This window comes from Tamandua tetradactyla, chromosome 3 (genome assembly GCF_023851605.1).
Source record: "Tamandua tetradactyla isolate mTamTet1 chromosome 3, mTamTet1.pri, whole genome shotgun sequence".
NCBI lineage: Eukaryota > Metazoa > Chordata > Mammalia > Pilosa > Myrmecophagidae > Tamandua > Tamandua tetradactyla.
Genome location: NC_135329.1, coordinates 125,883,273 through 125,908,404, shown reverse-complemented (window position 1 = coordinate 125,908,404; position 25,132 = coordinate 125,883,273). Strand labels below are relative to the sequence as shown.

Below are 25,132 nucleotides of genomic sequence, written 5' to 3'. Positions count from 1 at the left end.
AACATTTTTGACTGAGACCAGCTGTCAGCCCTTTGAATGTACTTTTAGCCAAGGCTATGCTTCTTCTAGATTTCTTCTAGCCAATGATGGGCTTAGCCTGGTGAAGGTACTATTGCCAGTTAATATGACCAGTATGTGACTATTTGGGGGCATTCTTGGCCCCAAACAACTTTGCTTAGAAACTCCGCATTTTTCCAGACCATTCCTCTGGTGGTCTCTTGTAAAAACATATACTCTTTGGGCGTACTTTCCAATGGCTATACTACTCTTTATTCTTTTCTTCATTGATATCTATCTATTCCTTTTACTTTTCCCTCTTTTATTCTTTAAGAACTAAATCCAGCCCATAACTCTCCTCTCCATTGTTAGGCTTTGCTAACTGTTAGTAAGGTAAATCCACTCACCACTCCAAGTTCTAAATAATAACAAAATTTAGCAGTAAATATAATAATAATAGCTATAATTCGTTCTGAACCTACTACATTAGCTCAACTTATTTCTCTCCACATTTAATCTTCCTGCCAGTACTACCACAACCACACTCTGAAGTTATAATTTATCACTTCTTCATATCAAAAATCACAGTTTCAGATATGTCAATCTGAGACCTCAATCTCTAATGTTTTAGTTTATAAATTCAATTGCAACAGTAATCTTACCTCCTTTCTTTATATACAGCAATCTAAATTTTACTCTCTTTGTCTCACTAGTCATTTAAATACCAATGCACAACCCTTCAACATTTCTCCTGAAGATTTCTTAAACATTCATATCCCATAGTGTTATTAACTTTGCAAAAGCATGTGTGAAGTTGTTTATTAGTCTCTTGTATTTCTTAAACAACTGGATAAATTATATAAATGGGCAGTTTGATGACACTAAAATTTCCTATTCTCTAGTCTGACCAAAGGCCACAATTCTGTCCCCAAACTCAGTTTGTTTCTCTTGTAAGCTCATTCATCCATCCTCTACAATGAAAATTTCAAAATTCTCTATTCTCCTTTAAATACTATTTTTTATTACTTAAGACACTCTCAAGCCAGAACCCTTCTTCTTAACTTTACAGAGATAATTGAAGACATTAATTGGGGTTTCTTCAACATCTTGTCTTAATTTTTATACATTATCTTTTTAAATGTATCCATGTTATCTTCCCTAACTCCTGTTATAAACAGGGAGAAACCCAAGCTCCCATCTAAAGTCAATCCCTACAACTCTATTCTAGACCATGTCTCCTTCTGTCTTTTTTGGAACTTAGTGCATTTTCTATTTCTTGGTTTTCTCAATTGGTTACATTTCTTTCTCTACCTATTGACTTTTCCTGATCAGGCTTTAAACATGTTCAGTGACTCCTGCATAAATAAATTAAGTAATAAAACCCTCTCCTCTACCTTATATCCTGTTAGGTAAAAATCCGATTTACCTCCTCCTTGAAACATAAACAACATCTCTCACTTTTTGTAATCTTTTGTTTATTACTACCACTAAAACTGTTCTTGCCAATGTTATCAATGATCTCCATATCAATAAATTCTAAAGATACACTTCATGTCTCATCTTCCTGATTTTCTGAGCAGCATTTGATTCTCTGGAAAACATTCTTTTGTAAATACTCTCCTCCTGTGCTGGTTTGAATATGTGGTGGACCCCAGAAAAAACATGTCCTTTAATCCTTATTCAATACTGCTGGCTGGGAGCATGCTGATTGTTCCTTTGGAGATGTAACCCACCTAATTGTGGGTGGTAACTTTTGATTAGATAGCTTCCATGGAGTTGTGACTCCACCCATTAATCCTTTAAAAAAGAGAATATTTTGGAGAGATTCCCTTTTTTAGAGCCATGAAAAAGCTGCATCAGAATTATGCAGAATCATGGAGCAGATTCCACCAGCCAGCAACTTTTGGAGATAAAGAAAGAAAACACCTTCCTGGGAGTTCCATGAAGCAAAAAGCCAGGAGAGAAAGCCGAGAGACTTTGCCACATGCTATTGCAGCTGACAGAGAAACCCTGAACTTCATTGGCCTTTCTTGAGTGAAAGTAACCTCTTGGTGCCTTAACTTTGACATTATTATAGACCTGCTTTAATTGGGACATTTCCTTGGCCTTAGAACTGTAAACTAACAACTTACTAAATTCCCCTTTTTAAAAGCCTTTCTGTTTCTTGTATATTACATTCTGGCAGCTAGTAAACTAGAACAGATTTTGGTACTGAAGAGTGAGGTACTTCTGCTGTTGGCAAATACCAAACATGTTGGAATGGCTTTTTAAATGGATAAGGAGAATATTCTGGTAGACTTGTGAAGAGCTTGATAGAGAAGGCCTAGAATGCTTTGAAGAGACTGTTCATAGAAACATGGACTCTGAAGACACTTCTGATAAGGCCTTAGAAAGAAATGAGGCACATGTTATTCAGACTGGAAGAAAGGTGAGCCTTGTTTTAAAATGGCAGGTAATCTTTCAAAATTGACTAGTGGCTTTGGCTGGAAGGCAGATTTTAAAAACCATGAACTTGGATATTTAACAGAAGAGATTTCCAAATTAAATGTGGAACGTGCAGCCTTGTTTCTTCTCACAGCTTATGGTGAAATGTGACAGGAGAGAGATAAGCTGAAAACTGACCTCTTGGATACAAATAAACCAGAAATTGATGTTCTGGAAAATTCTGGGCTTCCAGGAAGGGAGATCTCAGAGAATGGTGCCCTGTGTGAGGATTTGGCTAAACGTGGAACCAGTCAGCCATTTCAGAAAACGCCAGGATTGGACATGGAGTTTTCCAGGAAGGATTAGTGGAAACTCCTTATGCTGATGGGCATGATCCAAGGCTACTGCATAGAAAGCGATCTGTATAAAGAAGACCACTGCCAGTCAGGACTGAGAAGAACAAAGAAGGGGCACACTGGAGGAAAACTTCAGAAGCAAAACCCATGGAGGCTGGGGTCTGAAGTCAAAAAAACCTTGGGCCAGGAGAGTGGATCCACCCAAGTACAAGGAGAGGGTGAGTTTGCCCCGGAGGCAGAGGCTGGGCCTTCCACTTTGTTGCAGTGGAAGAGTTGTGCACCTCAGGCCTTAGAGAGGGTGGAACACATTCCTTGGGTCTGGGGAGAGCCTGGCTGCCACCACATGGAAGGGTTGAATGTATGCCCTGGAGATGGTAAAGAATCCAGGTGCAGCCCCAATGTTTGGAGAGGATGGAGTCGAGAAAAAGGTGGTCTCCCCAATGTCCCTCAAGGTTGCTTTTGGAGAGAGTCGAGCCACTGCGTAGGCCCTTAGAAAGGCTGGGGCTGCAGCTTTCAAAAGACCCAAAAATAAATGACTCTCAGACTTTGAAATCTAATGGGGTTTTTCCTGCAGGTTTTCTGAGCTGCTTGGGTCTGGTGACCCTTGTGTTCCTTCCATTTTCTCCCTATGGAAATGGATATATGTATCCTATGATTGTTCCTCCTTTGTATGTTGGCAGCAAATAACATATTTTGAGCTTCACAGGTCCAGAGCTGGAAAATTTTGCCTTAGGATTGTCCATGCCTGTAGCTGACTTCGATGAGATTTTGTACTGATTTTAACTTTGTGTTGCATTTCATTGTTTCTGAAATGCTTTAAAGTTTTCTGATCTTGTGATGGAATGAATGTATTTTGTATATGGGGAAAACATGTCTTTTTTAGGGTCCAGAGGGTGGAATGTGCTGGTTTGAAAGGATTTATGTACCCTAGAAAAGCTATGTTTTAATCCTAATCAGTCTTGTGGGAGCAATGGTTTCTTCTAATCTCTATTCAGTACTATAGGTGGGAAACTTGATTAAATTATCTCTAAGTTGACATGACTTAATGAATTGTGGGTATTAACCATGATTAGAAGGAGACATGTCTCCACCCATTCCATGTGAGTCTTGATTACTGGGGTCCTTTAAGAGAGGAGATATTTTTAAAAGAGAATGCCTATTGAGAATGATGAGAATGCCACAGTAGAATGCTACAGAAACACAAAGCAGAAAGTCCACCAGCCAGCCACTTTTGTTGATGAAGAAGGAAAATGCCTCCCAGAGAGCTTCATGAAATGAGAGGTCTAGAGAGAAAGCCAGCAGATGCCGCCCTGTTTGCCATGTGCCCTTCCAGCTGAGAGAGAAACGCTGAATGTCATTGACCTTCTTGAACTAAGTTATCTTTACCTAGATGCCTTAGATTGGATATTTCTATAGGTTTGTTTCAATTGGGACATTTTCTTGGCCTTAGAACTGTGAACAGCTTATTAAATTTCCCTTTTTAAGAGCCATTCCATTTCTGGTATGTTGCATCCCAGCAGCTAGCAAACCAGAACACCTCCTTTGCATTCTATATCAGAATATTCTCTTGGACTTCCAGCATCTTTGACAATTCCTTCTTGATTTCCTTTGATGGCATCTCTTTTTCCTCTATATTTTCCTTTTATGTTGACACTGATACAGTTTAAGCCTCTATATGAAGTCCCTTTTCTTCTTGTATCATTTGATCTCTAGGAGAGTTCATATGTTTTGAAATTAATAAATGACTGCCAGTATTTTCATTTACAAACCAATTCCTTGAATTCTAAACTTAAAAGCTTTTTATATATCTCAATTATGATGTTTTATAGCTTCCCAAACTCAGAATGACTAAAATTGATCTCCTCATGGCCTTCATATTTCTCCTAAGTTACCTACATCTATTAAAATCACTTTCATAAACCTGGTAGTCATTTTTAATTTTTTCTTGAATCTACTCATTACCCCTCCCATAATACAATCTCCAAATTAAAAGGCAGTATGATTGTAGCATGTAAATCTGATCATGATCCTTCTCTGATTTCTATTGTCATCATAGCTCAGGAAAAGATAATTGACCATATTTTAAACACGTTTTGAGTCCTTTTTTTAGTTCAAAAGAAACTAAAAGTTTGATGTGTTTTAGGAGAAATAAAGGTGTCTATGCAACATAAAATGCTAGAAGACATTAAAAAAAGTTTGAGTTGTTATTGTTTCATGAATATTATGGAACTATTTAACTGAGCAATTACCCAGAAGATAAATAAACTCCATGTCTTTCCCCAAAAAATTATTTGTTAATTTATTGTCATCAATTCATAGATAAATTAATGAGGATTGATTGAAATATGAGAAAATCTCATATTCCGTTAATTAAAGAAACTTAGTTATCATATATACAAACTAAGTTCCCCTTTTTTACCACATTCAGATATATATTTTAGTGCTGTTAATTATGTCCACAATGTTGCGCTATCCACACCACCATACATTACCAAAACATTTCTATCATTCCAAATAGGAACCCTGCACCTTTCAAGTCTTAGTGTCACATTTCCATTCCATGTTAGCCTGTATATAGGGTAACAGAATAAAAATATTTTTAAAAATTCATGGTACTGCACTATATAAACAGCTAACCCTAAGTCAAACCATGGACTGTAGTCAATAGTACAATTAAAAAAATATGCTTTAATCAATTGTAACAAAAATATTCCACACCAACACAAGATGTTAATAACAGGTGGTATATGGGAATCCTGTATTTTATGCATGATTGTTCTATAAACTGACAACTTCGTAAATAAAGAAAAACATTTCTTAGAGGTAACTTAAAAAAAATGAAAACTTAGAATAAATGGATTAAGGATTAGAAGAGCAAATTGGTACTAACTTTCTTACATGTACATTTATAATCAAAACATTGTTTAAGTGAAAATTAAGATGAAAAATTAAAAGGTATGTAAAATGGGAGCCCTGTCTGGTGAAGATACTGAGTGAGATGTTTCAGGGCTTCGACTCCCAAGAAGCTTTGAGCAACCTCCAAGAACTGGGAGAAAGATATTCATCAAAGCTCCAGGAAAATAATTGAAGGGCTGTAGTAAGGGGCAGATACCAAATCAGGGAAAAAGCTACTTAAAAAAGGTGGAATCTCATGGCGACCTGGCTGACCCTTCTCCCTCCCCTCACTGGCAAAGGTTGGTGTAGAGCTGGACTGTTCTCCTAGGTTAGATCCCTTGTCCCTGTTCTTAAAGGAGCAGAGTAACCTTTATATGCAAACAGGGGGTTGGACTCATGATCCCAGAACTTGTCCTGCACGTATGTACACGGCAGCCCATGGAACTCTCCTACAGGATGCTGTGAGAGAGTAGTCAAACTGTTTTGCTTGGAGTAAGAGATTGCTGACCATAGGACATATAATACCATTCCCAGGATCATGAGAAAATTGTTTCTTAGGGAAGAGGAGGTCTTTGGAACTGTGTAAATGTGGAAATTCTTAGGGCTACACATTTATGCCCAAGGATCAAAGAAGCCCTTAAATTTTGGCTTGGAATGATTCTCTCAACTCATATAGATAAGACCTGAAGGAGAGCTCTTGCACAAGTTAATCTGTGGAACTGGGAAAGGTATTTTCTTTTTCTTTCATCTTTTTTGCTTTTTTAAAAATTGTCTCCTGGCACTCAAGGAAAGCTTTTTTTAACACTAGCTGGATGAAAGCTTAAAGATACAGATGCCTTAAATATCTAAATTCCAGTAATAACACATTATAATATAAAATTGTCCAGTTTTCAACAAAAAGTTACAAAAAATACAAGCAAACAGGAAATGATGGCCCAGGCAAAGGAGAAGATTAAAGGATTATGAAAGTTTTGTGAGGAGGAACAGACTTGGGATACACCAGACAAAGACAAAAAAAAATGGCCTTAACTATGCTCAAAGAGCTAAAACAACAGCAATCAAAACAAAACAAAAAAGCAATAAACTACAGGAAATCAGAAAAGCAATAGGTGAGCACAAAGAAGATAGCAATAGAAAAATGGATGCTATGTAAAGGAACCAAATAGAGCTGAAGACCACGGTATCAGACATTAAATCCCCAGAGGGGAAGTAAGAAGCAGAGAATTTGAAGGTGACAGAAATCATCCAGGAGCAGAAGGAAGAAAGAAAGAAGAAAAGTGAACAGAACCTATGAAACACCAATATAGACATTGTGGGAGTCCCAGAAGGAGAAGAGAGGAAGGAGTAGAGAGAATATTCAAAGAAATAATGGCTGAAAACTTCTCAAACTTAAAGAGGGGAATATACACATCCCAAATGCTCAATGAATTCCAAACAAAATAAACCCCAATCAACCCATGCAGCAGCATAGTATAGTAAAACTGTTGAATGTCAAAAATAAAGAGAGAACTCTGAAAGCCACAAGAGATAAGCAATATGTTATATACAAGGAAGCCTCAATAAGATTAAGTGCTAATTTCTCATCAAAAACCATGGAGGAAAGAAAGTAGTGGGATAATATATTTAAAGTGCTAAAAGCAGGGGAAAAATTGCCACCCAATGATTCCATATCTGGCAAAACTGGCTGTCAAAAATGAGAGAGAGATTAAGACATCCCAGATAAACCAAAGCTGAGGGAGTTCGTCACCACTAGACTAGGATTACAAACGATGCTAAAGAAGCTGTGCAAGTTGAAATGGAAGGGCCGCAGATTAGTATATCAAAGCCTCATGAAGAAATAAGGATCTCCAGTGAGGATAACAACATGAGCAAATATACAAATGCCAGTATTATTGTATTTTTGTTTTGTAACTCCACTTTTTACTTCCTAAGAATCTAAAAGGCAAATACATAAAATGCAATGATAGGAGCATGGTTTTAGACTCATAACGTATAAAAATTTGTGATGAGAACAAGATTGGGGGAGGTGGAAGGGCGCAGGATTTGTTGTATATTATCAAAGTTAAAGTGGTATCAAAGCAAAGGACATCTTTACAGATTTAGGATGCTAAATTTAAGCTCCATCATAACTACAAAGAAAATACTGGAGAATATGTAAATGCTCAGAGACAGAAATTATAGTCCCAGTTGTCAGAGGCAGCGGAGAAGGTGATGTTAATGCAGGCATAGGGTTTCTACTTGGGGAGATAGGAAAGTTTTAGTAACAGAAGGTGATGAGGGTTCCACAATATTATGAATGTATTAATCCCATTCAATGGTATGCTTGGGATTGATTGAGATGGAAAAGTTCACATTATACATATGTCCCACAATTAATAAGTATGTAAAATGTTTTAATAAAATATTCTGAGTTGATTTCAAAATGGCATGGAACATACTGAGCCATGTACCCTTGGAAGAAGTACTTAAGTAGTTGCCAGCAGACAACTATTACCTGTGTCCGACTTCAGGTCCAACTCAACTGCAGAGAGCAGCCTTTTCTGAAGGCTCATTCTTCCCAAAATGGTCACTATATGAAGACTGATGGGAATGGTCCAATATTGTTCATTTTGGTCTGATATGGGACAACTAAGAGGAGTCATATATGACTTAATTGTTGTCAGGCGCAGACTACAATTCAACTTCACATGCTGCTCATTCCCTGCCCATCGCCACTTATCCTTGAGAAATATTCTACATGCCATAGTTTGCCTCCGTACCTACTTTAAGAGCACAACCTGCAAAAAACGATTGTCTGTGGATATGTAGAGATGGAAGCATTTCCACATTTATTTATATCCTTCTGATTCATTTAATGAACATCCTTTCGAATGTCGTTTTATAAATGTAATTTTATAAGATAGTTACATGTCATGATCTCTAATCATTACGAAAAAGTTTAGAAATTATGAACAATACCTCAAGCAGCAAAGAAAAATCCAGTCACATAATCATTAAAATGATAAATTCTATATGAGACTTTGAATTAAAAAAAATCAAAATTTAAAATAAAGACTATTTGGAAAATAATTTCAATGAGCAGGCTGACCCCCCATGTTATGATGTTTTTCCATACGTGTACATCATGGTAGATTCATGGACAAAATGCTTTTTATTTTTAAAGAATATGAATTGAAAATAATCAAATCACACCCAAATCACAAAGGTAAGCAAAAATTCTGCCTAAGGAAATTACTAAGGAAGAAAAAATCATGGAAAAATCATATTAGCAAATAAGATAAAAAAGAATAAAAAATATGCACTTCTAAATATGCTTAATATGTAAATTTGGTACAGGATATATCATCAGGAAAAACCAATAACAACAAAAACATTCACAATTATGTGACAGGCAAAATCATGTATGGATGTGATTTTAAACAGTTAATTTGCTTGAAACTACAGACATAAATGTAACAAGCACTAAAAATTACTGGAGATGAGAAATATAAATTTCAGAACTTATTCTGAGAGAAACAGTATGTAAATTGCCTTAGAAGAAGTTGGAAAACATTTTCATTTGCAAATAATTATATTAATTGTACCAATTTCATGGGGGTGATTAATGACAAAATTTTATGAATAAATAATGTATATATCATTTAAATTATACTCCACAGTGTAGTTATAAGAAGTTAATTTCTAGATTTCATGGCCTTGATATAAAAAAACTTGATCAGAAGAAAAAAATGGTGTAAACCAGTGACCAATCTCATTTGACTATCCATTCATTATGCATGACAGAGTCTATGCTTTATATGCATTATACCATTTAATTTTCTCAACCATCTGAAAGGTAGGTTATTTTATTATCTCCCTATTACACATAAGGACACCTAGGCTTAAGGGATTGAAAAAGATGCCTAAAGTTATAATGCTGAAGAAACAGTGGAGTTGGTATATAAATGCAGATTTTTCTGACTCTATGGCTTAAACTATGAACTCATGCAATTTATTGACTCAAAATTGCTAAATATAACATTAGAAAAATATCCAGTTGGGTAGAATATCAAAATAATTGATATCACCAAGTATGTTGTTTTCCAAAACTATAAGGATAATCCAAATGTTCAGAAATCTATTCATATAATTCTTTATACCAACAGTTTGAAAGGGAGACAAATGTTAATTCATCTCAAAATACGCTAAGAAATTGATTGGAAAATCTTTTAAATGTATTTCTATTTATAAAAAAAAATCCTTCTTCATAAAACTATGAGTAGTTTTGGATAAATGAATTTTTTTAAACTATCTTTTTCCTAGCACTTGTCCCAATAGCTCATTGTTATTATTTGTTTATATCGGTCAACAATTATCTATAGTGATGAAATATAATTGCAAATCCTATTAAGACCCATAATATTTTTGTTCCCATATTTGTGGTTTAATATCTGACCAAGCACATCAAAAGAAAGGGACTAGATGGAGTCTAACATGGGAAAAGAGAAGAATATATTATTAGTTGCAGATAAAGCAAGTATCAATTAGTTGCAGGTGACGCAACTATCATCCTGGCAACCAAAGTAAATCAACTGAACATTTATTAGAACTATTAAGAGAATTCAGTAAGATGCCTGGTAAGAACATGAATATTCAAAAATCGAGAGTTCCTCAATGCAAGCAATAACCAATATAGAAATATAAGGAAAAAATAATTTACAGAGAAAAGAAAATCTGACAAATTTAAATAATTTAATATATTAATAAATATATGCAGGTCTTGGAGAAAAAGTCAAGACATTTTAATGAGGGGTACACGCAAACACATACATGCATACAATATATATTTTTAGGTTAATAAATATTGTGATTAAATAATAGCTGTAAGTAACAAAAGGAAATGGCTGAAAACTGCAATAGTGATTTGGGAAAACAGCAAAAGGAATTTACCAACAACAAAGAGTAAATAAACATTAAAACAGCTATGAGGGTTTATTTTGATTATGAGTGATCCTTTTCAAATAGTATATAATATCCTGTCACTGCTTTGCTCATCACTCTCAACAACTTCCTATTTTATTAAGAGTAATAGCCAATCTCTTTATGCTGGCTTTTAAGACCCTACTTAACCTATTCTCTCATCCACTTCTTCAACCCCATATGGTATTACTGCACCTTGTTTTCACTAGCTCAGCCACACTAACTTTATTTTTCCATGAATACACCAGACACTATCTATTGCAATTGGTCTTCCCTTTTCCAGAGAACCACACTATCATTTTTCTATCCTCTGACATGTCCCTCCAACAAGACCTGCCCTGACCACCCCTATTAAACAGCACAACCGGTTCCACTTCAAAGGCCCTAAGGAAGGAACATCACAAGGAGGCCCCTGTAGCTGTGGAGGAAACAAAATAGTCTAAAGTATTAAACATTATTGTTTCTGAATAGTGGGAATTTGGATATATTAGTTGCAATGATATGTTTTCGTGTATTTAAAAAATTTTCCATAATGAGAATGTTTTATCTTAAAAATTGGAAATAATGGAATTACAATAAAGAAATAATTTCATTGCTAATACAATTAGGCACCCCAGAAATTAAGGTCCAAATGTATGAATAACCTGTATACATGTGATTGATGCAGCTAGTCACTACCCCCCCGCCCCCCACTGTGGCTGAAATTTTTGATGGTGAAATGTCACTAACCTTCCCATGAAATTAGTGCCCCTTTTGGCTTCTGGGCCTGTCTGGAGCTTATGTTGCATTTGCTCTATAAGCCTCCTTTGGTCCTAAATCAGCTCCCTCTGGAACAGACTGACTGCCAGGAATCCATACACCCTTGATGAATTTGTTATCATGAGAAACTTTGAGTTTCAAGTATCTGGCTGCTTGTAAGTCTTATTTCATATAAGTCTATAGTTTGTGAAGCAATTATCTCTTAATATTGACTGAATGGATAATGAATTCAAGAAATGACTATCTGAATGAGTCAGTCTTCAGATAAAATAACAACATATTTTTTTAAAAACCTGAGCTATCAAGACTATGATTCTATGAGATTTCCAGGAGTGTTAGAAATATACTCTCTAATGATACTGCTCATAGATCACTATAGAGGATAGCATTTGATAGAATGGAATGTAACTATTTGGCTACAGTATGGTTAAATGCTATAAGAACTATATAAAAGCAATCACCATAACACTGTGCTGGTTTGAAAGGAAGTATACCCCCTAAGAAAAGCCATGTTTTAATATAAATCCCATTTCATAAAGGTAAAATAATCCTTATTCAATACTGTGTATATGAAACTGTAATGAGATCATCTCCCTGGTTGATGTGATTTAGTCAAGAATGGTTGTTAAACTGGATTAGGGGATGACATGTCTCCACCCATTTGAGTGGGTCTTGATTAGTTTCTGAAGTTCTATAAAAGAGGAAACATTTTGGAGAGAGAGATTCAGAGAGAGCAACACTACAAAGCAGAGAGTCCACCAGCCAGCGACCTCTGGAGATGAAGAAGGAAGACACTTCCCGGGGAGCTTCATGAAACCGGAACCCAGGAGAGAAAGCTAGCAGATGACGCTGTGTTCGTCTTGTGCCCTTCCAGCTGAGAGAGAAGCCCTGACTGTGTTCACCATGTGCCTTCTCACTTGAGAGAGAAACCCTGAACTTCATTGGCCTTCTTGAACCAAGGTATCTTTCCCTAGATGCCTTTGATTGGACATTTCTTTAGACTTGTTTTAATTGGGACATTTTCTCGGCCTTCGAACTGTAAACTAGCAACTCATTAAATCACCCCTTTTAAAAGCCATTCCGTTTCTGGTATATTGCATTCCGGCAGCTAGCAAACTAGAACAACACTAATGCTGTTTCTGTTTGATAATTTTTTGATCTGTTGAAATCATCATAAAGAATTGAAGTGACCAAGGTAACATTAGGTCTTTGCAATAATTTATAGACTATCATCATTTTGAAGATTTAACATACCAAAATATACAGTCCATTCCAGTAAAAATGCAATTATCATTGTGCAACATTTAGAAAAAGAAAACTTTATTATTTGGATAAAATTTCATTTGAATAAGTGATGAAACACAAAACAATGAGTGAAAGAATGATGCTGCACACTATAGAAAATGAACCAATATGTGGGAGATGAGCTTATACAGAGATGCATTTTTATACACAGGGCAGAACACAACAGATTCCACACACAAGAAACCAGTGAAATAAATATGTTGTCATCTCTACTGACAAGGCCATTAAAAAATTCTTCATGTTGGAAAAAAGTGAGTATATTGAATAGACTATTGCATTTGAATATAATTATGGATATATGTGAGCAGGAAAAAGCACATATGCTGACCAGAGGAAAAAGACACCAGTGATTTCCTTTCTGACTCTTTGGTTGGATCTTTGCATATGTTAATCCTCCCAGAGTATAAGTATGAATTTGAATGTCACTCTTGCCTCTACACGATGCTGCCTCTCAACACAAAGTTCATATGACTTGAAGCCAGACCTTGAGCGGGCTCAATTGTGCTGCTTATTTTTTCAAAAGTAATGCTGAGTAACTCCTTAAAAAACAAAGGAAAAAAAATTGCCATCATGAAAAAAAGACCTCTTTGTTTTAATCTTTGCTTCGAATTTTATTAAGTATCTTTTTTTCTCTAGATACGTATATACAATAGTGCTAAATTCATGCTCTGTGTGGGGCACTGTACTAGAACTGGGGAATATTGTCAATATTTCCTCTTGATTATGAGTTCCTCAAAGTGCCTAACGTAGGTACATATAATCAAAGCTCAATACATATTTCTTGAGTAGATGTAGGTGTATATGAGAAAAACATAATTTGTCAGATTATTTGCATTGAAGAAAACAAATTAGGGTAAAGGGACTAGAAAGCCTGCAGTGGGAAGTACGATCGTTTTATAGAGCATGATCAGGAAACGACTCAGATACAACACAATAACATCTGAGCAAAGATGAAGGTGGCATGGGAGGGAGCCATGCATTCCTAGGTGAAAAGATAAATCATCATTTGGAGATCATAAAGCATTTCCAAAGCCCAGGCAAGAGCATATTTGTGAGGACAAGACAGATGTCCAGGCAGGTCTGTGGTAGAAAATGATGGGAGGGGGAAGCAAGGATTAGTTCCTGTAGGGTCTTCTGTACCAGTGAAAAGGGATACGGAGAGTCTTTGAATGGCTTTGAGCAGAAACAGTTCAGTTGGGAGGCTATGAAATAATACAGGCAACAGCCCATGATGGCCTAAACCAGAAAGTCAGCAGTGGAGGTGTTTAGAACTGTTTGGATGTATTTCAAAGAGCCTGTACCATTGTAGGTGCTCAAAGCATTTAATTGCCTCTACAGCACACTATGGTACAACATCTGGTTCCCAGCTGCTTCACCCACCGCTTTTCTGTTATTTTATTCCTGAATGCCCTTTCTTTCCATAAATCTGTTTCCAAATGTCACTTTCAGGGAAGTCTTCTCAAAAATACCCTCTCTTAAATACACCTGTCATTCTACTCTCTCCATATCATTTGTTTATTCATTCATTGTCTCCCTTATAGAACTTGAATATAAAAGGAAATTTCGTGTTTTGAAACGGATACAAAAAAAATTCAGATCGGTTGACTTAAAACTGCTATTACTCTATAGATCTTGATTATGCTACATTGCTAGGGAAAAAAATCTAAAATCTTAGAAATACTAATTGAATTCTATATTCATTTACAATTTGTGTTCCATACCTTATTCATTATGCTGCTTTCTACTGATTAGATAATTATATTTTAATCAGAAAATGTACGGAAAATTACCAAGCCTACATGGCTTATCATTCCTCACATTTATGATTCCATCATATAAAAAATAAATGAAGCATCTATGAAAAAAAAGATATGTAATCAGGAGATTGTTTCACTACACTAGTGATCTAATACTGTAAATGTCTTCTTAACACTGATCATGTTCCTGCATTCCTAAATTCTTTCAAAAACATTGCTGAAGGCTTAGTATGCACAAGGCCATTCAGTTGAATTAGACATTGGCCCTGCCCTCAAAAAGCTTAGAGGAGGTAGTCTGTTGCTATTAATTTGGGGAGAATTGACATCTTAACAATATTGAACATTCTAATTCCTAAACATGGTGTCTCCACTTCATTGCTCTTCTTTCTTGTTTCATTGTTGTGTTTTGTTGTTTTTAGCATATAGATGTTATACAAATTTTAATAAATTTATATAGGTTATAAAATGTCTATATAAAAATATAATTAGGGTTTGTAGAATATTTAGGGTTTTCTACATAGATGATCATGAACCATTTGAAAGTTGAGACAGTTTTGAGTCTTCCTTTGCAATCTTTATGGACTTCATTTACCTTGCCTATTACATTTATAAAGACAGCCAGGATAGTATTGAGTAGGAATGGTGGAACTTTGTTCCAGATGTTCAGGAAAAAAGTGGTTTTTCTTCAATAAATATGATGTTAGCTGCAGCTATTTTATAGAATCCCTTTATCTGTTTGAGGACTTTCTCTTCTATTCTTAGTTGGCTGGTTATTATTGTCATTATTATTATTTATAAATGGATGCTAGATTGTGCCAGAAGTTTCCTTCTATATCTCATTGGCTGATGGTTTTATTTTTTATCATAAATGTATGCTGAACTATGGGTAATGTGATTACATTGATTGGATTAAATTGTGATTACAATCTTGGATTTGCCTTGGATTTGTAGGATATACCCTACTTGATTGTGATTTATTATTCTCTTTATATATTGCTGGATTTCATTTGTTAAAATATTTTGTTGAGGATTTTTGTATTGATGTTCTTAATAAATATTAGTCTGCAATTTTATTTCCTTCCTATGCCTTCTCCTGATTTAGATTTTATGGTATTGTTGATCTCATGAAATCAGCAGGGAATGCTCACTTATCTCCTATTTTCTACAAGAGATAGTGTACACTTGGTATTATTTCTTTCTTAAATGTTTGGTAGAAACCAATAGCGAAGCCATATTAACTTCGGAAGGTTTTTAACTACAAATTTAACTCCACAAATAGATATACAAATATATGGACTATGTATTTATTCTAGAGGGAATTTTATTGTTTTATAATTTCAAGGATTGTTTTCCCAGTTTATCTAAGTTGTTGAATTTATGGTCAGAGTTGTTTCATAATATCCCCTTATTATCTTTTCATTGTCTGCAAAATTTTTAAGGGTATCCCCATTTCATTCTTGATACTGGCTTCTCTCTCTTTTTAGCTCTTTCTTTATCTCTCTCAGTTTAGTCATTTAGTCATTTTGACTAGAAGCTTATTAATGATATTGATAAAGTCAAAGAGACAGAATTTTATTTCATTAAATTCTCTATTGATTTTTGGATTTGAATTTCACTGATACCTAATCACATCTTAATCGTTTCTTCCTTTTGATTGCTTTGTCTTTAATATGATCTCTTTCTAGTTTCTTCAGGTGGAATCAATGATTTAAAATCTTCCTTCTTTTCAAAAGATGCATTTAATGCAATAATTTTCACTCTAAACATACTTTAGCTTACTTAAAATTTTTATTATGAAATATAACATATATTGAAAAAAGCAATAAATTTCAAAGTACATTTAACAAGTAGTTACAGAACATATTTCAAAGCTGGGTATGGTTTATGGTTTCACAATTTCAAGTTTTTTTTTCTAGTTGCTTCAAGACATTGGAGACTAAATAGAAATATCAGTATCAATATACAGTGATGCAGTAGTCATACTCATTTGTTAAATCCTAACTTCTCAGTTATAACTCCTCATTCTCCTTTGATCTTTCTCCCAATCTTGAGGGATATTTGGAATATGCCCATTATAACTTTTTTTTCATGTTAAAAGTGGTGTCTACAATAAAGGATGGGGGATGGAACTGGTTGATGTTCTTTAACATGCTGGCATACTGATTTCAAGACTTGTCTGGCCTTGGAACCATCTGAAGATCTTAGGTTTTTGAAAGTAAACTTAGTGCATGCAGTTTTGTAGGATCTCAGATAGAGCCTTGGGTGTTCATTAGGGTTAAGAGGAATGAAATTTGATGGTGATTGGCAAACTATAGCAATTAGCAATGTCTAGCTGAAGCTTGTATAAGATTAGCCTCCGGAATAGCCTCTTGACACTATTTGGACACCTTTAGCTACTGACATCTTATTTGTTATATTTCTTTTCCCCCTTTTGTCAGGAAAGCATTGCCAATCACAGAATGCCAGGGCCATGCTCATTCCTGGAAGTCATGTCCCATGTAAAGAGAAGAGTAATGATTTTACATGCAGAGTTTGGCTTAGAGAGAGAGAGGGAGGCCACATCGGAGCAACAAAAAAGGTTCTCTGGAAGTAACTGTTAGGAAGAATCATAGGTAGGCTTAGCTTCTTGCTACAGAAATAAGTTTCATAAGAGCTAGCTTCAAGATCAGAGGCTTAGGGCAGGCAATGGTGGCTCAGTGGAAAGTTCTTACCTGCCATGCCTGGGTTCGTTTCCTGGTGCCTGACCATGTCAAAAAAAAAAAAAAAAGGGAATAAAAAGATCAGAGACTTGATTTATTAACTTGGGAGTCCCTAGTGTTTGAAAGAGTATCAGGGATTCCCAGGAGGAAAATTTTAATAGTAAAAATAAAAGACTTTGCCTATACTTTTACATTATCTGTACAACATACTGTAAGATATATCCTGTATTACATTAAGCTACATAGAACGACAAGCCCTCGTTCCCATTCTAGTTGCATTTGTTTCAGTTATTTAAATAAACCATCCAGACAGGTTGAGTTAGATTGTGTGCTACAAAAAATTTAGGTTTTGGACAAAATAAAGGTCTCTTCCCTTGGTCACCTATATTAGGTGAAGTTCTAACATTCAGACACTGTCATCCTTTATCCTATATTCTAATTTACCTTAGTCCCAACTTGATAGGTTTCGTTCTTAAACTCTAATAAAGCCTGATCTTTTTTGGTTTCTTTAACAGTTGTTGTACATAGCAATGCTGATTTTCAGTGCTGCAGAACTTTAATTCTGAATCTTAGGTGTCACACAAGTACCCAGGGTTCCAGGAAAATACCAGGTTATACACATATAGCACAGAAATAACACTTAAAGCTAAGGAATAAACGTGGCTGCTAAAAGAGCTTACAATCTAGGCCCGATTTTCTTGTAGGTTTCTCTGAGAGACCACACAATATTTGTTCTTGTGTTTCTGTCTTATTTTGCACAATCTAATGCCCTCAATGTTCACTTACCTTGCTGCCTGCCTCACAAGTTCATTTCTTTCTGTAGTTGCACAGTATTCCATATTATGTATACACCCCAGTTCACCTTTCTCCTTCTCAGTCATTGTACCCTTCGGCCACCTCCATCCATTGGGCATAGTGGATAATGTCCCAAATAAACAGTCTATGTCTCACAGTATCCTCAGTTGTACAATCATCATCACTCTCAATTTTAGACACTTTTCATTGCTTCAACGAGAAAAACAACAGATAAACACATCCTCACCAAAGAAAATATCAAAACTCCTTAACGCTTGTCCCTCACCTCCAATTATTTACCCCTCGTATGGCTGTGGTACTGGTGATTCTTCATGGTAAATATAGGCCACAGCGTGCAATGGTAGTTTTCCCTCTATACCCCTCTATTATTGACTCTTTGTACAAGATTCATACCTTTGAAGTGATTCATGCAAAAATGTATTTATACTTGTAGTGTTAATCAGTGAGATACATGGCTCTATATAATCCTTTTTAATCATATGCACCTTCAATTTGGCAATATTACTTAAAAACCCACTAATGAACCATCAGTTCTATCCATTCCCATACATTTAAGTTCAACCTCATTAGGTAACTGTTCACCTATCTCTAGCTTGTGTGTATCTCTAGATTCCTTATATTCTACATTATAAGACCCTGAGTTTATCTTTATCAGGATCATATTAGAAAAAGGATCCAGTATCTATCATTTTATGTCTGGCATATTGCATTCAGCATTACGTACTCAAAGTTTATCCCATGTTGTCATATGCTTTAGGACTTTATTTCATCTTACTGCTGCAAAATTTTCCATCCTGGGTATATACCACATTTTGTTGACCTACTCATCTGTTGATGAGAATTTAGATCATTTCCATCTTTTGGCAATTGTGAATTGGTATCACATTGAATCTCTAGATCAATTTGCCTAGAACTGACTTTTTAAAGACATTTAACCTTCCTATCCATGAGCACCGAATGCCTTTCCATGTATTTAGATATTCTTTAGTTACTTTTAGCAATGTTTTATAGTTTTCTGTAGGTCTTTTACATCCTATATGGTTAAGTTTATTCCTAAGTATTTGATTCTTTTAGTTGCTATTTTGAATGAATTTTTTTCCTTAATTGTCCTCTCCTCAGTTAAGTCATTACTTCTGTGTAGAAACTACTGATTTTGCAAATTAATTTTGAATCCTTCAGCTCCAAATTGAGCTGAATTTGTTTTTTAGCTCAAGTGGTTTTGTTATGGGTTTTTCAGGATTTTGCAAGTATAAGATCATGTCATCTGCAAATAATGAAAGTTTTACCACCTCTGTTCTGATTTGAATAGTTTTTATTTATTTTTCTTGTCTGATTGCTCTAGCTAGAATTTCTAACACAATGTTGAATAATAGTGGTGGCAGTGGGCATCCTTATTTCATTCCTGATATTAGAGGGAAGGCTTTCAGTCCCCACCAATAAGTATGACACTGGCTGTGGGTTTTTTATATATGCCTTTTAATCACATTGAGGAAGTTTCCTTTGTTTCCCACCTTTTGCAGTGTTTTTTATCAGAAAAGGATGTTGAATTTTGTTGAATAATTTGTCAGTATCAATCAAGATGATCATGTAATTTCTCCTTTTTGATTTGTTAATGTGCTGTATTAAATTGATTGATATTCTTATGTTGTATCACCCTTGCATTTCTGGTATAAACCCCACTTGGACATGGCGCACAATTCTTAAATGTGCTTTTGGATTCAATTTGCAAGATTTTGTTGAGAATTTTTGCTTCTATATGTCTTAGGAAGATTGGCCTATAGTTTTCCTTTCTTATAGCACCTTTGTCCAGTTTTGGTATTAGAGTGATGTTAGCTTCATAAAGTGAGTTATGTCGTGTCCTTTTTTCCTTAAATGTGTGGATGATTTTGAGCAACAGTGATGTTAGTTCTTTTTGGAATATTTGGCAAACTTCCCCTGTGATGCCATCTGGCCCTGGGCTTTTTTCTGTAGAAAGATTTTTGATGACTGATTGAATCTCTTTACTTGTGATTGGTTTGTTGAGATCTATTTCTTCTCAAGTCAGCATAGGTTTTTTGTATATTTCTAGGTCTTTGTCCATTTCATCTAAGTTGTCTAGTTTGTTGGCACAAGGTTGTTCATGGGATTCTGATATGGTTTTTTTATTTCTTCAGGATCCATGATAATGACCCCTCCAACATTTCTGGGTTTTTAATTTGCATCATTTCTTTTAGCCTTTGTCAGTCTAGCCAGGGGTCCATTGAATTTATTGATTTTCTCAAAGAACTAGCACATTTATAGAGTCCAAACAACCCACTCTTAAACAACCAATGAGTAAAGAACCAAGGATCAATAAGGAAATACAGAATCTAAACAATATGATAAGTGACATATTGTTGCACCCCGAAACACCAAGATATGCATTGTTCTTTAATGCTCTTGGAACATTCTCCAGGATAGATCATATGCTGCGGTATAAAACAGTCTTAACAAATTTAAAGATTTAAATTACTCAAAGCACTTTCTTTGAACATAAAGGAATGAACCAAAGAACCAGAACTTTCAAAAATATCCTGTGATAAAATAACACACTCTCCAACAATCAATGGATCAGAGAAGAAATTGTAAGACAAATCAGTAAATATTTGTAAATAAATGAAAATGAGAATGTAACGTATTAGAACTTATGGGATGTGTCAAAGGCAGGTCCTTCTCACCGCCATGGTGTCTGTTGAGTAGTCAGAACTTAGTCTTATGTGGCTTCCTTTGTATGTGGTAAATCACTTTTCTCTTGCTGCTTTCAGGACTTTCTGCTTCTCTTTGGCACTTGAGAGTCTGATTATTGTGTCTTGGAGTGGGCCTATTTGGCTTTTTTCTATTTGGAGTTCATTGGCCTTCTTTGGATTGCATATTTATGTCTTTTATGAGGTTGGGAAGTTTTCCCTCATTATCTCCTCAACTAATTTTCCTAACCCTTTACTCTTCTCCTTCTGGGATATGTTTTCCATCAAATCCCTGAGATCCAGTTCCAGTTTTTCCATCTTTTTTCTCATCTGTTCTTTTGAACATTCAAGTTCAGTTTTCCTGTCCTGTAGCTCCCATTCTTTATACTGCCTCTTCAAATCTTGTGTGTCTCTAGTATATTTTTAATTTGGTCTGTAATATCATTCATCTCTGGAAATTCACTTTTTTTCTTTTTGTTCTTTCAAATGTTTCTTTATGCTCTTCTAGTGTCTTCTTGATATCCTTCATGTCATTAGCCAAGCCATTGAATTTATTTAGGAATTTTGTATAAATGTTTTTGATTAGTTGTTCCAAAATCTGTGTATTTTCCATTGTTTTAATTTGGTCATTTGGCTGGGCCCTATCTGCCTGCATTTTCATATGCTTTGTGATTTTCTGTAGTTAGAAAAGAGGTCTCATCTGATTCTGGTTGCTACAAGTGAACCAGGGTCATGCCCCCATCTCTCTTGGAGGCACCTCTCTGTCCTTAGATCTCAGGCTATATGGTTGCTTGAGATGCCAGATCTTTGATGGGTTAAAGAAAAGCTGTGATTTTTCAGATATCTCTGTTTTTATTTTTGTTAATTTGGTAGTGATCCACTTTCCAGTTTTCTCCATTCAAAGTAGAAATCAGAACTACTTTTACTGTTTCAAAGTTCATGTCTGCTTACATTAACAAAAATATTTACCTGTATCTCTCTTCCTTATTGCTCTTTGAATCATTCTTTCTTTGGTCTGAATTATATCTTGGTATTTTTATTTTTATGTAATTTTATGTAATTAGCAGAGGTTTTCATAGTCATTTGTTTGACAGTTTAACTAGATAAAGAAATCTAAATTGAGTGTTGTTTTCACTGAGAACTCTAAAGGTAATATTGTATTAATCTTTGGCATTTGTTGCTGTCAAAGAGGTATTCGTTGTCATCCAAAAAGGTTACTAATTTTTAGGTAATCTTTTCTTCGTGTTTTTGAGACTCTTATCTTTGTATTTAAATATTAAAAATTTTACTACAACGAATCTAAGTTTTTTGTTTTGTTTTTAAGTTATTCATCTAAAAGCTAAATGAGCTTTCTGAACATGAAGATGCATATATATATATTTTAACACTTTGGGAAATCCTGTAGCCACCATCTCTCTCAATTTATCTTCTTCCCAATTTTCCATATTCTTCTTCTGAACTCTTATCTGACATATTATAGATTTTATTATTCTATTTTCATGTTGAAATATTTTTTCATATGTTCTTTTTTATCTGTATGTTTCCCTTAATTTTTCAATTACTATTTTGGTGTTTAATCCATCCACTGAGTTCTTCATTTCAAAAATTCTATTCTAGGATCTAGTCTAAGATGTATATATTTCATATTTTAGCATCTCAGAAATTATAATAAGTTTTATACTTGATGGAATATGGAAATTATTGCTATCTGGTGGGGTCATGATTAAGTGGCTGTTGTTTCCACATGTGTAATCAAAAGCACACCTCCAAAACTTGCAAAATGTATGTCAGTTCACTTGTAAAAAAACATCTACATGCAGTTTTTGAATTTGATAATGGAAAATCCTAGCAGCAATCAATGATAAATATACTGGCCAGAAATTGTACTTACCTCTTTTATTCCTCAAAGTTGGACATGATGCTTTCAAGTGGTAATTTTAAGGACCAACTAGAACATATTTCTTTTCAGTTAAAATGCTCATTTCTGAGACTAGAATAAAATGGCATAATTTCCTATCATTACTATGTAGTTAAATTAATAAAATTCAGTAAATGTATCTTGAGAAGCACTATAGATATGTGAAAATATTTAAGAGTATAGCTTTTGATTCTAACAGATCAGTGTTCAAATTTGGATTTTACCGTTTAACAGCTGCATAAAGCACCACTAAATATTTCTGGCAGAGAATGCTTTTTGACTATCATGTGTCTATTTTTCCCATCTTCCTTGGTGGTACAAATCTAAGTTTGACTTGAGCACATTGCTGTCAAGAGTAAAGTTTGTATTATCCAGCCTGCAGAGTTGCTCTTTCAGGTTATGTAGCTTGGTTCTATTTATATTATTTGAGGAGAGAAGTTTCGTGGAAGCTAAGGGAAGGCCCATTAAAGAAATGCTGGTAATTCATTTTTCTTTCCTCACTTTTTCCTGATGCTTAGAATGTGAATATAATAACTGGAACTCTACCAGCCATCTTCATCATGTGGGAATCTGCTGAATATGGCAAAGCAGAAAAGTAGAATTTTAGCTCCTGATGATACTCTGGAGCCTCCAAGGCATCCCTGGTCTTCTTTTGTATGAGAAATATATATGTAACTTTATTAAGTGACTGATTTTTTTTTATTTCCCCTGTTCTGTGCAAATTAACCAATCTTACCTAAGCCATCTTTTAAGCTGTGTCTTCTTATCTATAAACTGTGAGTAATTATAGTAACTATTTTATTAGGTTGTTGTAAAGAATAAGTGAGGTAATATATGAAATTGTGCAATCCGGTGTCTGACATATGGAAATTGCTTTTAGAATGTTAGCTATTTTTATGCATTTTAAAACAATTAGTACAGCAGTTTCTTCCTTTGAGAACCTTACACATCATGAAGCTGTTTTCTCTCTATTTTTATCTTCTATAATCCATGCAGCCAATAACCTTGTGTTTTACAAATAATTTGAATGTATTAAATATATCAAACTAGCTAAGAAATATATGGATTTTTTTCAAATCATTTGATTAAATATGTACTTTTTCAAAAGAAAATTCTTTTGCATATATGATGAATATGTTATATATGATTATCGTACAAATAAACCATTCTATATATATAAATAATTAGCATCTACCCAGATATTTACAGAGGTGTATATATATATGTGAGTTTAATTTGATTTTTATGTGTATAGTGAGATTTAAGAAAATATTTTGATATATGTGCCTGAAATCTTAGAATAAAGTATCGTTCTTTGATGCTTCTTAAAAAAATGTTCCATTTATAATGTGTCACAACCACTCATTCTCTACAAAATATCCCTGAACGATCAAACCATACTTTAGGATGAATGAAAGATGCTGAAATGTGGGGCATTTTCTTTTTCCCTATTTGAAGACAATTATGGAAAATTTCACGTCTTGACCAGATGCTCCAGAGTTACATGGGCCCAACCTCATTGGCCACCTTTGGAATCACATTGTCATGAGGTCACATATTACTTGTGGGCTAGGAGGAGATGTCTATGTCAATCATGAGTTGCATGTTTGTGATTGTGTCCCTATCTTTTTGAAGGGTAAAAGGAACGATGAATCCAGAAATTTTTATCGTATTCCATAAAACTGATAAAGTTGTACTCTGAATCAGTATGCATCTCAGTGAGCGTGGAATCATAGAGGCTTCTACAGCAGGCACCTCAAGAGACCTAATTTTGTGGTGAATAGATTAGATTATGCACGTCTCCTTCCCAAGGTCGTTTTATCACAGATCTTGCATATGTACAGAGCAATTCTGCAATCTCTCTGATAAATACTATTCCTTACTTGATTGAAAACCAGAATAAATAGTGACATAAAACCCATATAATTTGCTGGTTTGTAAGTTAAGGCCTCAGGCAAACCATTCTTTCTTTCGTCTTGTCCCCCATAAGCTCAATGTCAAATTACTCTATAATGAGAGGACATTTAACGCCCAGGCCACCCAAAATAATAACTGTCAAACATGCTCTATTTTCTCTTTACCTTGCATTTCATACTTACTCTATTTTTTTTTTATCATTTTGTTAATCAGTGGAATATCTATAAATTTTAAGAACTTGAAATTCAAATTTAGCCCCCAAAAGATACCTCTTTTAAAAATAAACATCAGAAAAGAAGATGGAAAATAATATTTTACTAACCTTAAAAGTGAAAGTGTTAATTCTCCTGTGTTGGCATGAGACTTACCTTACTACTGATACAGAGGCAGATACCATATTTATTTTACGCTACCCCAGAGGACAGAATCTGTGAAGAAGACAGTTACCTTCAGAACTATATTTATCATGTAAATAGCTCAGAAAAGGATACTGCCAGTTACATCTTTAAAATACAAAAATGCATGCATTTCACTATTTTGTAAATGCCAGAGAGATGCAGCATCCGTTAGAGTTAACGGTGTGGCACTTTTGTGTGCAGTAGCATGAATCATTAATCATGAGACAGGC

At 34.8% G+C, this 25,132-nt stretch overlaps 1 long non-coding RNA gene across 1 annotated transcript in view; it reads left to right on the top strand.

Moving 5' to 3' along the window:
• Nucleotides 1-25,132, top strand: part of LOC143676334 (uncharacterized) — a 72,719-nt gene that overhangs the window by 10,409 nt on the left and 37,178 nt on the right. Inside the window, exon 3 of the long non-coding RNA XR_013172010.1 lies at nucleotides 12,847-12,946. This is a non-coding gene — a long non-coding RNA (uncharacterized LOC143676334). The remainder of the gene's footprint in view (nucleotides 1-12,846; nucleotides 12,947-25,132) is intronic.